Below are 13711 nucleotides of genomic sequence, written 5' to 3'. Positions count from 1 at the left end.
GCCCAAATCTAATTTAGCCCAAATATATATTTATTATTTAATATTTGACCCAAATCTACATTAGCCCAAATATTTAATTTAATTTAATATTTGGCCCAAATACTTTATTTAGCCCAAGTATTAAATTAAGCCCAAATAGATTCGAAGCGAAACAGGGACACGGCTAGTTATGAGATCGAGCTGGGCTAGAGGCACACATGGCTGGGGAGGAAATGTTGATTTTAATCAACAACCCTGCCCCAAAAAGACGTTATTTTGGGGTTAGGCAGTGGGCAGCCAGCAGCTGCCATGCGGCGCACACTAGGTAGCCCACCTTTATCCTCTTTGAAGCTTGATTTTTACTGTCTTCGGGGATTAACTCTAGGTAGTAAGTTATAGCGATAGAGAGGCAGTTAAAAGAGGAAGAAGGCACACGAAGTTGAAGAAAATTTAGGAGAAAATGAAGATTAAATTCTGTTTAATTGAGGTTTAATTAGCCATGTAAGTAGGGAAAAATGCATTAATAATTTCTTATAGTTAGAATTTAATTTTGGGCTCTTTTTTATTAATTTGGGGAAGTTATATTATTTTACAGCATGTATTAATTTTGTGACATGAAAGCATAAAAACACTTAAATCAGTAAAATACAGGCAAGCTCCACACTTCTTTTGCGAGCCTCTTCCGTTTCATGAATTCCATGCCTTTCCTTGATTCGATTCAGTTTTGCATATTAATTATGTGAGTTAAGAAATTTATTTGGGTAAATTAATTTAAATTAAATAAGAGACTCACTAGGGTTTTATTTGTTGAGTGCCTACGGGGTATTGTATTGCCCCTGTTTCTTTGGGAATGATGTCAAGCCTGGTTGGGGCTAGGACCCTAGTGAGTCAGTTGTGGTTGTGGGTGCCTCTCGGGGTGAGTTGTTGTAACTGGGAATCTCAATATATGTTTATGTGAGTTATAGGGTGTGGGGTATAGAGCCACTGACTGTCAACCGTTGGGTTGTAGTAGTCAATGGCTGGATATATGGGGCCAGTTATCAGTTGTTATGATAGACTATAGACGGGTCGGGAAAACTGGTATACCGTCGGACACCTATTCTTGGTGTGTGCATATGATGATGTGGTTATGGTTTCCTGTAAGCATGAGTGGTAATAACAGGCGGTGTGAGTTGTCGTCTGGTGAGGTAATGTGTTGATTGTTCAGTGACACTGAGGCAAACCGTCATCGAGTCGGGGGATGCTGTCGATTGGTACTTGGTCACTATCAACTGGCTCTGCCATTATGTAGCATATTACATGACATTACAGTACATGGGATTGGGTTTACATTCATTGGGGGTTATGCTTTGTATGTACGGAAAAGTGTGTGCATTGGCATAACCCGGTTGGCTTGATGAGTGCCGATTTGGGTATGATAGGTGAGCATGTGCATTTAAAGCATTTTACCTTTGTGGGTTCCTATGTGGACGTAGCATGGCCTGATGCTTAGCTTATGGGTGCCTTGCCATCATGTTAATGCTGCAAGAGCCATTACATTTATTATCTATTACATTACATGGTTACCGGTTGATATAGACTATAACACCCCCTCTCCTAGAACTGCCCAAGAAGAGGTGCTACGAGGAAAATAAAATAAACTAACTGATAATCTGAAATCTGATACCATAATGAGTATCTCAATCAATTGAAATAAAACTCTGAGTCAACATAAACTGAAAAGAATCGTAAGGTCTATCTAACGGAAAATCCCTAAACTGGAATATAAAATAAATCTAAACTGATAAAACACTGACTAATAAACTCCAAGACATCTTTGGTCTTGAGTGGCTCCACGTACACACACTACTGGACATTGCTGCTAGGCCCCACATCTGGTACTCCCCCGTTAGGACCTGGAATGGTGAAGAGTACAAGGTGAGCTATAAAGCTCAGCAAGTAATAAACTGGAAACAATAACTGAAGCTGAATCGAAAAATATCGATACTTATAAAATACTTACTGAACTTGTACTGAGAGATATAATAATCACTGGGTAGCATTTACAAGATTTAATGCACATAAACTGTAACTAAATGCAGGTATGCAACTTTGGCACGTAGGCCCACATAACTGTAATACATACCTGATTGATCTGAATCCTACAACATAAAAGCTGTAAGCACATACTGTGGGCAATAAACCCCTAACTCCCTGGTCGACATCAGGCGAGCGACACACAAACTGAAACTGAAACTGGTGGGATCCCCGTGGACTAGCCGCCTGGCGCGCATAATGCAATGCTCACATACGTGTTAGCACACAATATCTAGTGCTCCATAGAAAGTCGTGCTCAATGCTCATACCAAGATGTATGCACATAAACTCACAAAATAATGCTGATCATGTCAAATTAAAAGCTAAACATGTAATATGATCTAATATATTGGAATACAAAGATTTACTCGTGTTTTCCCTTGAATTGCAATATTTTCGGACATTTATTTAATTATTTAATGATTTATTTATTGCAACTTGAAGACTTCCCAGGAGGGTCACCCATCATAGAATTACCCCAACCCGAGCACGCTTAACTTTGGGGTTTCTAAAGATATTGGAACCAATATGAGAAAAAATGAAATTTCGGTGCGAGTGTTTACACCCTAGGCCCATTGGGATATGAATTTCACTCATCTGAATACAAGACACATGAGTTTGAATTGAATTGTGAGAGACATCTGGATGAGTAAGGTCTCATCCGGATACAAGACACATAAGCTTTAGATAAGTTATGAGAGACATCTGGATGAGCAAGGTCTCATCTGGATATGTGACACAAACATATTTGGACACATCCGGATACAACACAAGGTATCCGGATATCAATCTCAAAAAGCCTTAAACTCATCCGGATACGACGAAAAGTATCCGGATATCACTCACAGATAACTTAAACACATTCGGATACGACTCAAAGCATCCGGATACTACTCACAATCACTGTTGGACACATCCGGATATAAAAACGAAACATCCAGATATCACTGGACAATCTGGATATGAACAAGAGCTATCCGGATGTTACTCACATAAAACTTTTTGACCCATCCGGATAGCCTTTAACCTATTCGGATGTCTGCAACTTTTAACCCGGAGATGAACGCTCACGATGATATTTTACTCTTAGTAATAAAATGGTTTTAATAATGACTATATGAAAATCAATCTCTACAATATGGATTACATAAATGAGAAAATAACTTTTAATATGTGAATTGTGAAGTAAGGTATGGATTATATGAATGAGAAAACAAATTTGTAGTACATGAATTTTGAAGCAATATATGAAATCCTATAGAAGAAATTTTGAGTTTGGTTGAGAGATATTTATTTTAAAAATATACTTTTGATAATCTCAACTTACTTTCAAAAAGATCAAAATGAGGATTTGTTAAAGTTTTCTATGTTTTCAAAAGGATAGTCTACTATGTGTTTCATTCTGTTGACTATGCTTTAGAATAGTCGACTATGCTGTTAAGGATAGTCGACTATTGTAACACCCCCTCTCCTAGAACTGCCCGAGAAGAGGTGCTACTGGAGATAATAAAATAAACTGACTGATAAACTGAAATCTGATACCAAAATGAACATCTCAATCAACTGAAATAAAACTCTGAGTTAATAACTGAAAACCATAAATTACTTCTAAGGGAAAATCCCTAAACTGGAATATAAAATAAATCTAAACTGATCAAGCACTAACTAATAAACTAACAACTCCCAGACATCTTTGGTCTTGAGCAGCTCCACGTACACACACTACTGGACATTACTGATAGGCCCCACATTTGGTACTCCCCCACTAGGTCTTGGAATGGTGAAGAGTACAAGGTGAGCTACAAAGCTCAGCAAGTAATAAACTGGAAAGAATAACTGAAGCTGAATCGAAGAATATCGATACTGATTAAACTTACTGAACTTGAACTGAGAGATATAATAATCACTGGATGGCATTATAAGATGTAATGCACATAAATTGTAACTAAATGCAGGTATACAACTTTGGCACGTAGGCCCACATAACTGTAACACATACCTGACTGATCTGAGTCCTACAAACATAAAAACTGTAAGCACATACTTTGGGCAACATGCCCCTAGCTCCCTGGTCGACATCAGGCGAGCAACTCATAACTGAGATATAATTGAATTGATACTAGTGGGATCCCCGCGGACAAGCCGCCTGGCGCGCATAATGCAATGCTCATATAAATGCTGGCACACGATATGTAGTGCTCCACATAAAGTCATGCTCAATGCTCATACAATGTGTATGCACATAATCTCACAAAATAATGCTGACCATGTCATAATGAACTGCTAAACATGGTATATGATTTTTACTAGAAATATTGAGATTTAAATATTCTGAAATTTCTGAGTATAGGCATGGCATATTGGATTTTATCATATCTTGGCATAAAAATTCAATATTTGAATAATTGAATATTTATATTAAATTTAAGACTTAGATCAAGAATTTATTGGAAGCTATTTGGATGTTGTTTGATACTATTTGGATGATTGAGGAAGCAAAATGAAGCAATTTGAATGAAAAAGCAGCCCATTCGAATGAAAAAAGGATTTCAGTAAGCTCATTCGAATGGCAGAAAACTCATTCGAATGACAGAGACTCATTCGAATGACAGAAGGCTTATTCGAATGATAGATGCTATTCAAAGGCTATTCGGATCTGATCTGGGACTCATTCGAATGACTCACAAATTCATTCGAATGAATTTTAAAAATTTCCAACTTTTGAACTGGCAAAATGCGACTCATTCGAATGCAACAGTAACTTTATTCAAATCAATTTATGGATCATTCGAATGACAAGAAGGCTCATTCGAATGCTAAACTATACAAAGCAATAGCTTAGTCACATCTTCAAGGACTCATTCGAATGACAAGGAAGCTCATTCGAATGACAAACCCAAAACACATACGAATAATATGATAACACATGACTCATTCGAATGACCAAAAACTCATTCGAATGACTGGAATATTATAAGGGAAAAGTTTACGATAACACTGAAACTTATTCGGATGCTTTGGAACTCATTTGAATGACACAAACGTAACGAGGACTAAGCTTTCCTGTTACGCCAAATCTTCGCACACCTTTAATAGGCATGACTCTCAACCAAACATGGTCGCCTACCTCAAACTCAAGGTCTCGCCGTCGCTTGTCTGCATAGCTCTTCTGTCTGTCTTGTGCTGTCTTCATTCTTGCTTTGATAACTCGAATCTTTTATGTCGTCTGTTCAACAATTTCAAGACCTAATAAAGCCCTATCTCCAATCTCTTCCCAACATATCGGCGATCGACATGGTCGCCCATACAAAGCCTCATATGGTGACATTCCAATACTTGAATGGAAACTATTATTGTAGGTAAACTCCACCAAAGGTAGATGCTCTACCCAACTACCTTGGAAATCTAGAACGCAAGCTTTCAACATATCCTCGAGAATCCTAATAGTCCTCTCTGACTGGCCATCTGTCTGCAGATGAAATGTCGTGTTGAACTTCAACTAAGATCCCAATGCCTCATGCAAAGCTCCCCAAAAATGAGAAGTAAAACGGGGATCTCGATCTGATACAATGCTAGATGGGACACCGTGTAACTTCACGATCTCCTCAATGTAAATTCTGGAAAATCTATTTAATGGATAATTCTTCTTAATAGGAAGAAAATGGGCTGATTTAGTTAAACGATCAACAATCACCCATATAGCATCGTAGCCTCCAGTAGTCCTGGGTAAACCCATCACAAAATCCATAGCAATATTATCCCATTTCCACTCCGGAATGGGTAATGGAAGTAATAAACCTGCGTGTTTCTGATGTTCCGCTTTAACTTGTTGGCATACTGAACATTGTGAAATATATCTGGCTACATCTTTCTTCATACCACTCCACAAATACTGTCGCTTAAGGTCATGGTACATCTTGGTAACACCTGGATGAATAGTGTAACGACTCTTATGTGCTTCATTCAAAATCTCTTGCTTAAGATTTCCATCATTGGGTATACAAATACGTCCCTGAAATAAAAGTATACCATCACTCCGTAGAGTATATCCCAAAGGAGAAAATTTCTCGATATCTGCTAAAATTTGTGCTAACTTCACATCTTTCGATTGTTGTGTCTTGAGTAATTCAAATAACTCGGGTTGTATTCTCATGTAAGCACAACCCATCACTGATCTATCTTCTGGGGTTGAAATAGATAAAACACTCAACTGCTCTAATAACCTCCATTCTTGAACCATCATCGTAGCCATAGAAGCTCCTCGCCAACTCAAAGCATCGGCTACTACATTAGCCTTTCCTGGATGGTATAGAATCTCACAGTCGAAGTCTTTAAATAACTCGACCCACTGTCTTTGCCTCATATTCAATTCCTTCTGGGATAAAAGATAATGTAGGCTCTTATGATCTGTATAAATTTCAATTTTCTCACCATATAGATAGTGTCGCCATATCTTCAATGCAAATACTACCGCTGCTAACTCCAAATCATGAGTAGGGTAGTTCACTTCGTGTTTCTTCAATTGTCTGGATGCATAAGCATTAACTCGACCCTCTTGCATCAATACGCAACCCAAACCTGAATGGGATGCATCGCTGTAGATGGAGTATTTCTCTCCACTTCTCGGAATGGCTAAAACTGGTGCAGTAGTTAACTTTCGCTTCAATTCTTGAAAGGCATGTTCACACGTGTCATTCCATTCAAACTTTTCTCCTTTTCTTGTTAGCTTAGTCATAGGGGAAGATAAATGAGCAAACCCCTCAATGAATCGCCTATAATAGCCTGCAAGACCCAGAAAACTACGTATCTCTGTCACTGTTGTAGGTCTCGGCCAATCCATAACTGCTTTGGTCTTGTCTGGATCCACTGAAATACCATCTCCAGACACCACATGACCTAGAAATCCAATTTGAGTGAGCCAGAACTCACACTTGCTGAACTTGGCGTACAGTTGCTCTTCTTTGAGTCTCTGTAATACTAGAGTAAGATGCTCTGTATGCTCCTCCACATTAGGTGAGTAGACTAGGATATCGTCGATGAAGACAATAATGAATCGATCTAGGTACTCACGTAGAACTCGATTCATCAAATCCATGAAAACAGCTGGGGCATTCGTCAACCCAAATGGCATCACCACAAACTCGTAGTGTCCATAGCGAGTCCTGAAAGCAGTCTTCTGAATATCATCATCTCTAACTCGCACCTGATGGTATCCCGATCTCAAATCTGTCTTCGAGAATATCTTAGCTCCTCGCAATTGATCTAACAGGTCATCCACTCGAGGTAAGGGGTATTTATTCTTCACTGTCACCTGGTTCAATTGACGATAGTCAATACATAATCTCAAAGATCCATCTTTCTTCCTCACGAACAATACTGGTGCACCCCACGGGGATGAACTGGGTCGGATAAAACCCTTTTCTATTAATTCTTCTAACTGGGCCTTTAACTCTTTTAGCTCATTAGGTGCCATCCGATATGGAGCCTTAGAGATAGGCTGCGTACCAGGCAATAATTCGATAGTAAACTCCGATCCTCTCCGAGGGGGTAATCCTGGTAGCTCATCTGGGAAAACTTCTTAGAAATCTCATACTACTGGTACCTCAGGTAAATTCTTCTCGCTTCCTTCGTTAGTGGTTACAAAGGCTAGATAAGCCTCACATCCATCACGCATTAGCTTTTCAACTTTCATCACCGAGATCATAGGAATCGTAGACATAGGCTTGACTCCTCTATAAATAAGAATCGACTGTTGAGGTGGTTCAAAATCAATAATCTTTCGCCGACAATCGACTCTTGCATAATGTCGTGATAGCCAATCCATGCCAAGGATCAAATCAAAATCCTTAACATCGAGAATTACCAAATCTCCCAATAGCTTCTTATCATGAACCTCGATCTCACAATTCTCAAACATTTCTCTAGCTATCATAATCTTATCTCCCGGCATAGACACAATCAAGTGGTACGGCAAAGAAATCCGGGAGTGGGGAACATAACATACTGTGCACAGTGCAATAAAAGAATGTGTAGAACCAGTATCAAATAATGCACGCACATCATGACCATATAGGGATAGAATACCTTGGATAGTCCCGTCGCCCTGCTCTGCCTCAGCTGTGGTGAGGGCATAAACTCTACCCTACACCTGTCTATCTGCGGGCGGTGGATGCTGAGCTACTGGTAGTGCTGGTATAGGTGCCGCTCCTGGCCCTCTAACTGCTGGTGGCCTCTGATTAGCCTGCTGACCTCTATTTTGGGGCGGTTGAGTACACCGGTTGGCTGTGTGTCCTTTTTGTCCGCACTTGAAACAAGTGACCTCTGGTGCGGGGAGTGCTGCTTGATTCCTCGGGCAATCTTTCTTTCTATGCCCCTCTTGTCCACACTTGAAACAAACGTTCTTTCCAGCTAGGCATGGTCCTCCGTGCTTCATTCCACACTAACCACATTGTGGATTATTCTCTATTTTATTTCCTTGTCCGGCTGTCCACTTCCTCTTCTTATTATTATTGGACGAACCCTGAGATGTACATGTGCCCTTCTTGGCTGCTTGTGTTGCTCTCCATTCATTACGATCTCACTCGATAGCATATGCTCGCTGGACCACTGTGGCATAATCCACGCTCAGAGCTCCTCCAAACGCATGTCGGATATCTGCACGCAATCCTCTCTGGAATTTGGCGGCCTTCTTTGCTTCACTGGACACCAACTTCGGAGCATATCGAGACAAGGCTGTAAACTCTGCCTCGTATTGAGCCACCATATTAGTACATTGTACCAACTCCACGAACTCATAGACTTTCTGCTCCTTGACCCATGCTGGGCAATAAGCATCGTTGAACACTTGTTGAAACTCAACCCATGTGGGCTCTCGATCACCAAACCTCTGGCGGGCAGTCTCCCACCATCTCTCGGCATCACCTCTGAACATGAACGTGCTAAGTCGAACTCGTCGGTCATCCGCACAACCAATAGATCGAAGATGCTTCTCTATTGATAGCATCCAATTCTCCGTTGTTGCTGCGTCTGTACCTCCATGAAATGCTGGTGGTCGGAACGCCATGAAGTCCTTCAATAATTGACTCCCAGTGTCTGCCGCTACAACTGGAGTTGTTGGGGCGACTAGCGGTTCGCCTCCACTACCTCCTGCTTCTTGGTGTACTTGCGGTTGCCTCACCTGATTCGTCACTAGGGTGTCAACTACCCTCATCAAACCTGCCAACATGCCTCGCATCTCGGCCATACCCTGTCGTAAGTCACTACCAGAATGCCTTGGTGAGCCTGGTGTGGGAACTGGAACCTCGCCTGGCGTAAAAGTAGCCTGGCTGCGAGTACGGGGTCGTCCTTTCTGATTACTCATTTTCCTGCATCACCACTTAGGGTTAGAATACTGTAAATTGGCCTAACGTATCTAACTGACGGACACAAGTCCTAACTCTACCCAACATCCTATGTGTATACTGGAGACTCCTCAAAACACTGCTCCGATACCAATACTGTAACACCCCCTCTCCTAGAACTGCCCGAGAAGAGGTGCTACTGGAGATAATAAAATAAACTGACTGATAAACTGAAATCTGATACCAAAATGAACATCTCAATCAACTGAAATAAAACTCTGAGTTAATAACTGAATACCATAAATTACATCTAAGGGAAAATCCCTAAACTGGAATATAAAATAAATTTAAACTGATCAAGCACTAACTAATAAACTAACAACTCCCAGACATCTTTGGTCCTTAGCAGCTCCACGTACACACACTACTGGACACTGCTGATAGGCCCCACATCTGGTACTCCCCCACTAGGTCCTGGAATGGTGAAGAGTACATGTAACGCCCCACTTTTCCAAATACTCAACAATATGGAATATAAGCAGACATCACCTATGGGCGTTATGGAAACCCTTACCAACGGAAGCGTTGGATCGAACCTGAAAGCTTATCCAAAGCTAAATAAAATGGGTTTCCACTAGATTTTCCTTTATATGTGCAAGAAATGCATACGACCTTCAATACTCCATAAAACATAACACAACACATCATAGCAGGTACAATTGTAGAATACCCACACACACCCTTTACAACCTCGAGCATCCTAGCTACTATTCACAATGCAACATTCGAAGACTTCCGAAATCCAACAAACAACCCTTACCATGTTCATAGTACATAGTAATCCCCGACTTACACCCTTAACAACATAAAAGGTAAATCCAAGCCTTACATAAGCCCTGTTTATACAATTGTAGTACATAATGCTCAAACAAAACCAAAGGTTACATAGGATCCATAGTACATGAAGTTAAACTAAACATCGGCCTCCTCGTAGCCTTTTCTCCTGCTTGTTTTCAGGGTACCTGTCATGCTAATATACCTGGGACATAGAATGTCCCAGGGGCATCAACCCAAGTTAGATATGACATCTAAGTGAGTGACTCAGAGAATGAGAGTACATGCGTGCAAATGCAATAATGCCATTATGAAATCCACCCCTGTGGTAGCAATGCCAAGGTGTTGTAATCACCTCCGCGGTCATCATAGTCACTCCTGGCTCAACACCAGAGCACGAGGTCTTCCATGATGTCCCAACAACTAGCCACAGTCACCAATATGAACATGATATATGACAAAGCAGAAGGAATATGCATAAACAAGGGAAAATATGACATGTAAGCCTCAAAGGCATGATGTGCAAGCCAACACACAAGTGAAGCAACAAATGCTCAAAATGCCACAAAACATGCAGGAATCACTCACCTTGATCGGTTACCTTAGGAAGCACGGTTTACAACGAGCGAATGGGTTTTCTCGTAGTTTTTCTTACTGCTTGGCACGAACTTCGAGAAAGACCCAAAAATTCTATCAAGGCTTATTCTCCATCGACTTTCTCCCTTCTTTTGGTAGTATTTCCTCTCTCAAACTCCCTTCCTTTTCCTCCTTTCTTGGTGCCAAAATGAATAACCCCAAAGCCCTTATTTATAGGAAACTTCGGCGAACCAAATCTTGCCACATGTCGCGTCATCATTCCAACCATGTGCATCCAACCAAAGTGTGCCATGTGTCCCTGATATTTTGAACCTTCACATGTTCAATTTGATTTTCCAATATTCCCATCATTACATCCCACATGGTTTAATTCATTTTCTACATTTCCCATCATTACACATTTAATTAATAACTACATCCCACATGGTTAATTGCATTTTCCACATTTCTCATCATTACACTTCAAATCCTATCTTCAAATGGCCAATGAATGCTTGCCACATGTCCTTAGAGATAATGTTTGGAGACTTTTGCAAACTTGGAAGATAAGTAAGTTTTTTCCTAACCAATCATGCAATGCCACCTCAAAGTGTCATTATGAGCCATCATGTGACCTTATCCTAACTTTCAAGTAACCCAATGGTTGATTGCCATGTGTCATTGAAGATAAGGCTTCATCATTTCTCCCATGTGCATCCAACCCAAATGCACCTCTTGTCTCTTAATTGAATTTAATAGAGTTTAGAATCCAAAGCTCATTTGTTTTGAGTGTTCACACTATGCTCATCATTACACCCATAATTATAAGATTTCAACCAATCCAATTGTGACACCTAGGGGGGACACTTGGTCATTCATGATTTGCCCATGGATGATATTTTTAAGGTTTCAAGAACTACACATTAGCCCGAACTTTTTAGATAATTTGCACTTAGGCCCTTGCAACTTGGTCCCCGGGTCATCTTTAATTGCACTTTTTGGTCCCCAGAGAATGGATAAATTACACTTAGCACCCCAAGATTTTAGGTAAATTACACTTTTACCCGACTTCAATATTTACGATTTTGCCACTGGTTCAGAAACTGAATTTTTCCCTCAAGGCTTCCTCAATTCCTTGAAATGGCCTATTTCCTTAAGTATTAGAACCTAACAATCTCAGGTATTACCTCATTTTTTATTTTGAAAATCTGGGGTGTTATAGTACAAGGTGAGCTACAAAGCTCAGCAAGTAATAAACTGGAAAGAATAACTGAAACTGAATCGAAGAATATCGATACTGATTAAACTTACTGAACTTGAACTGAGAGATATAATAATCACTGGATGGCATTATAAGATGTAATGCACATAAACTGTAACTAAATGCAGGTATGCAACTTTGGCACGTGGGCCCACATAACTGTAACACATACCTGACTAATCTGAGTCCTGCAAACATAAAAACTATAAGCACATACTTTGGGCAACATGCCCCATTGCTCCCTGGTCGACAGTAGGCGAGCAACTCATAACTGAGATATAATTGAACTGACACTAGTGGGATCCCCGCGGACAAGCCCCCTGGCGCGCATAATGCAATGCTCATGTAAATGCTGGCACACGATATGTAGTGCTCCACATAAAGTCATGCTCAATGCTCATACAATGTGTATGCATATAATCTCACAAAATAATGCTGACCATGTCATAATGAACTGCTAAACATGGTATATGATTTTTACTAGAAATATTGAGATTTAAATATTCTAAAATTTCTGAGTATAGGCATGGCATATTGGATTTTATCATATCTTGGCATAAAAATTCAATATTTGAATAATTGAATATTTATATTAAATTTAAGACTTAGATCAAGAATTTATTGGAAGCTATTTGGATGTTGTTTGATACTATTTGGATGATTGAGGAAGCAAAAGGAAGCAATTTGAATGAAAAAGCAGCCCATTCGAATGAAAAAAGGATTTCAGCAAGTTCATTCGAATGGCAGAAAACTCATTCGAATGACAAAGACTCATTCGAATGACAGAAGGCTTATTCGAATGAATTTTGAAAATTTCCAACTTTTGAACTGGCAAAATGCGACTCATTCGAATGCAACAGTAACTTTATTCGAATCAATTTATGGATCATTCGAATGACAAGAAGGCTCATTCGAATGCTAAACTATACAAAGCAACAGCTTAGTCACATCTTCAAGGACTCATTCGAATGACAAGAAAGCTCATTCGAATGACAGACCAAAAACACATACGAATGATATGATAACACATGACTCATTCGAATGACCAAAAACTCATTCGAATGACTGGAATATTATAAGGGAAAAGCTTACGATAACACTGAAACTTATTCGGATGCTTTGGAACTCATTTGAATGACACAAAAGTCATTCGAATGACTGGAATCTTATCAGACATAAAACTCACGAACAGAGATGATATCTTGAATTATAAACTTAACATTACTACACCATTCCGAAAGAAAACTTGAGAAAACAAACCCCAACTGATTCCAAACAAACTTGAGAATGATTCAACAACAATATTGATGAGAATCGCTGAAAGAAATTATGCATGCCTACTGTGAACTCACTGTACGCATGTAGATATATATTTATAACATGCACTGAACTGATATAACTCATTGTAACGCACATATATATACATATACATGCACTGGAACTGATTCAATTCTGGAAATCTGATATCAACTCAATCAAGACCTGTAAGAAAGGATTACAGGGGAAGGATACTTGCCTTATGATCTTCTTGATCGACTTAATGATCTCACGAGAGCCTCCTATGCAAAACTTGAACTCACTGATTGCTTCTTGGCTCTCTGTTTTTGTGGCGTGAAGAACATATGACTTATGAAACTATATATAC

The sequence above is a fragment of the Diospyros lotus genome, chromosome 11 (genome assembly GCF_014633365.1).
Source record: "Diospyros lotus cultivar Yz01 chromosome 11, ASM1463336v1, whole genome shotgun sequence".
Lineage (NCBI taxonomy): Eukaryota > Viridiplantae > Streptophyta > Magnoliopsida > Ericales > Ebenaceae > Diospyros > Diospyros lotus.
The sequence above is the reverse complement of the archived record's forward strand: the minus strand, read 5'-3'. Positions refer to the sequence as shown.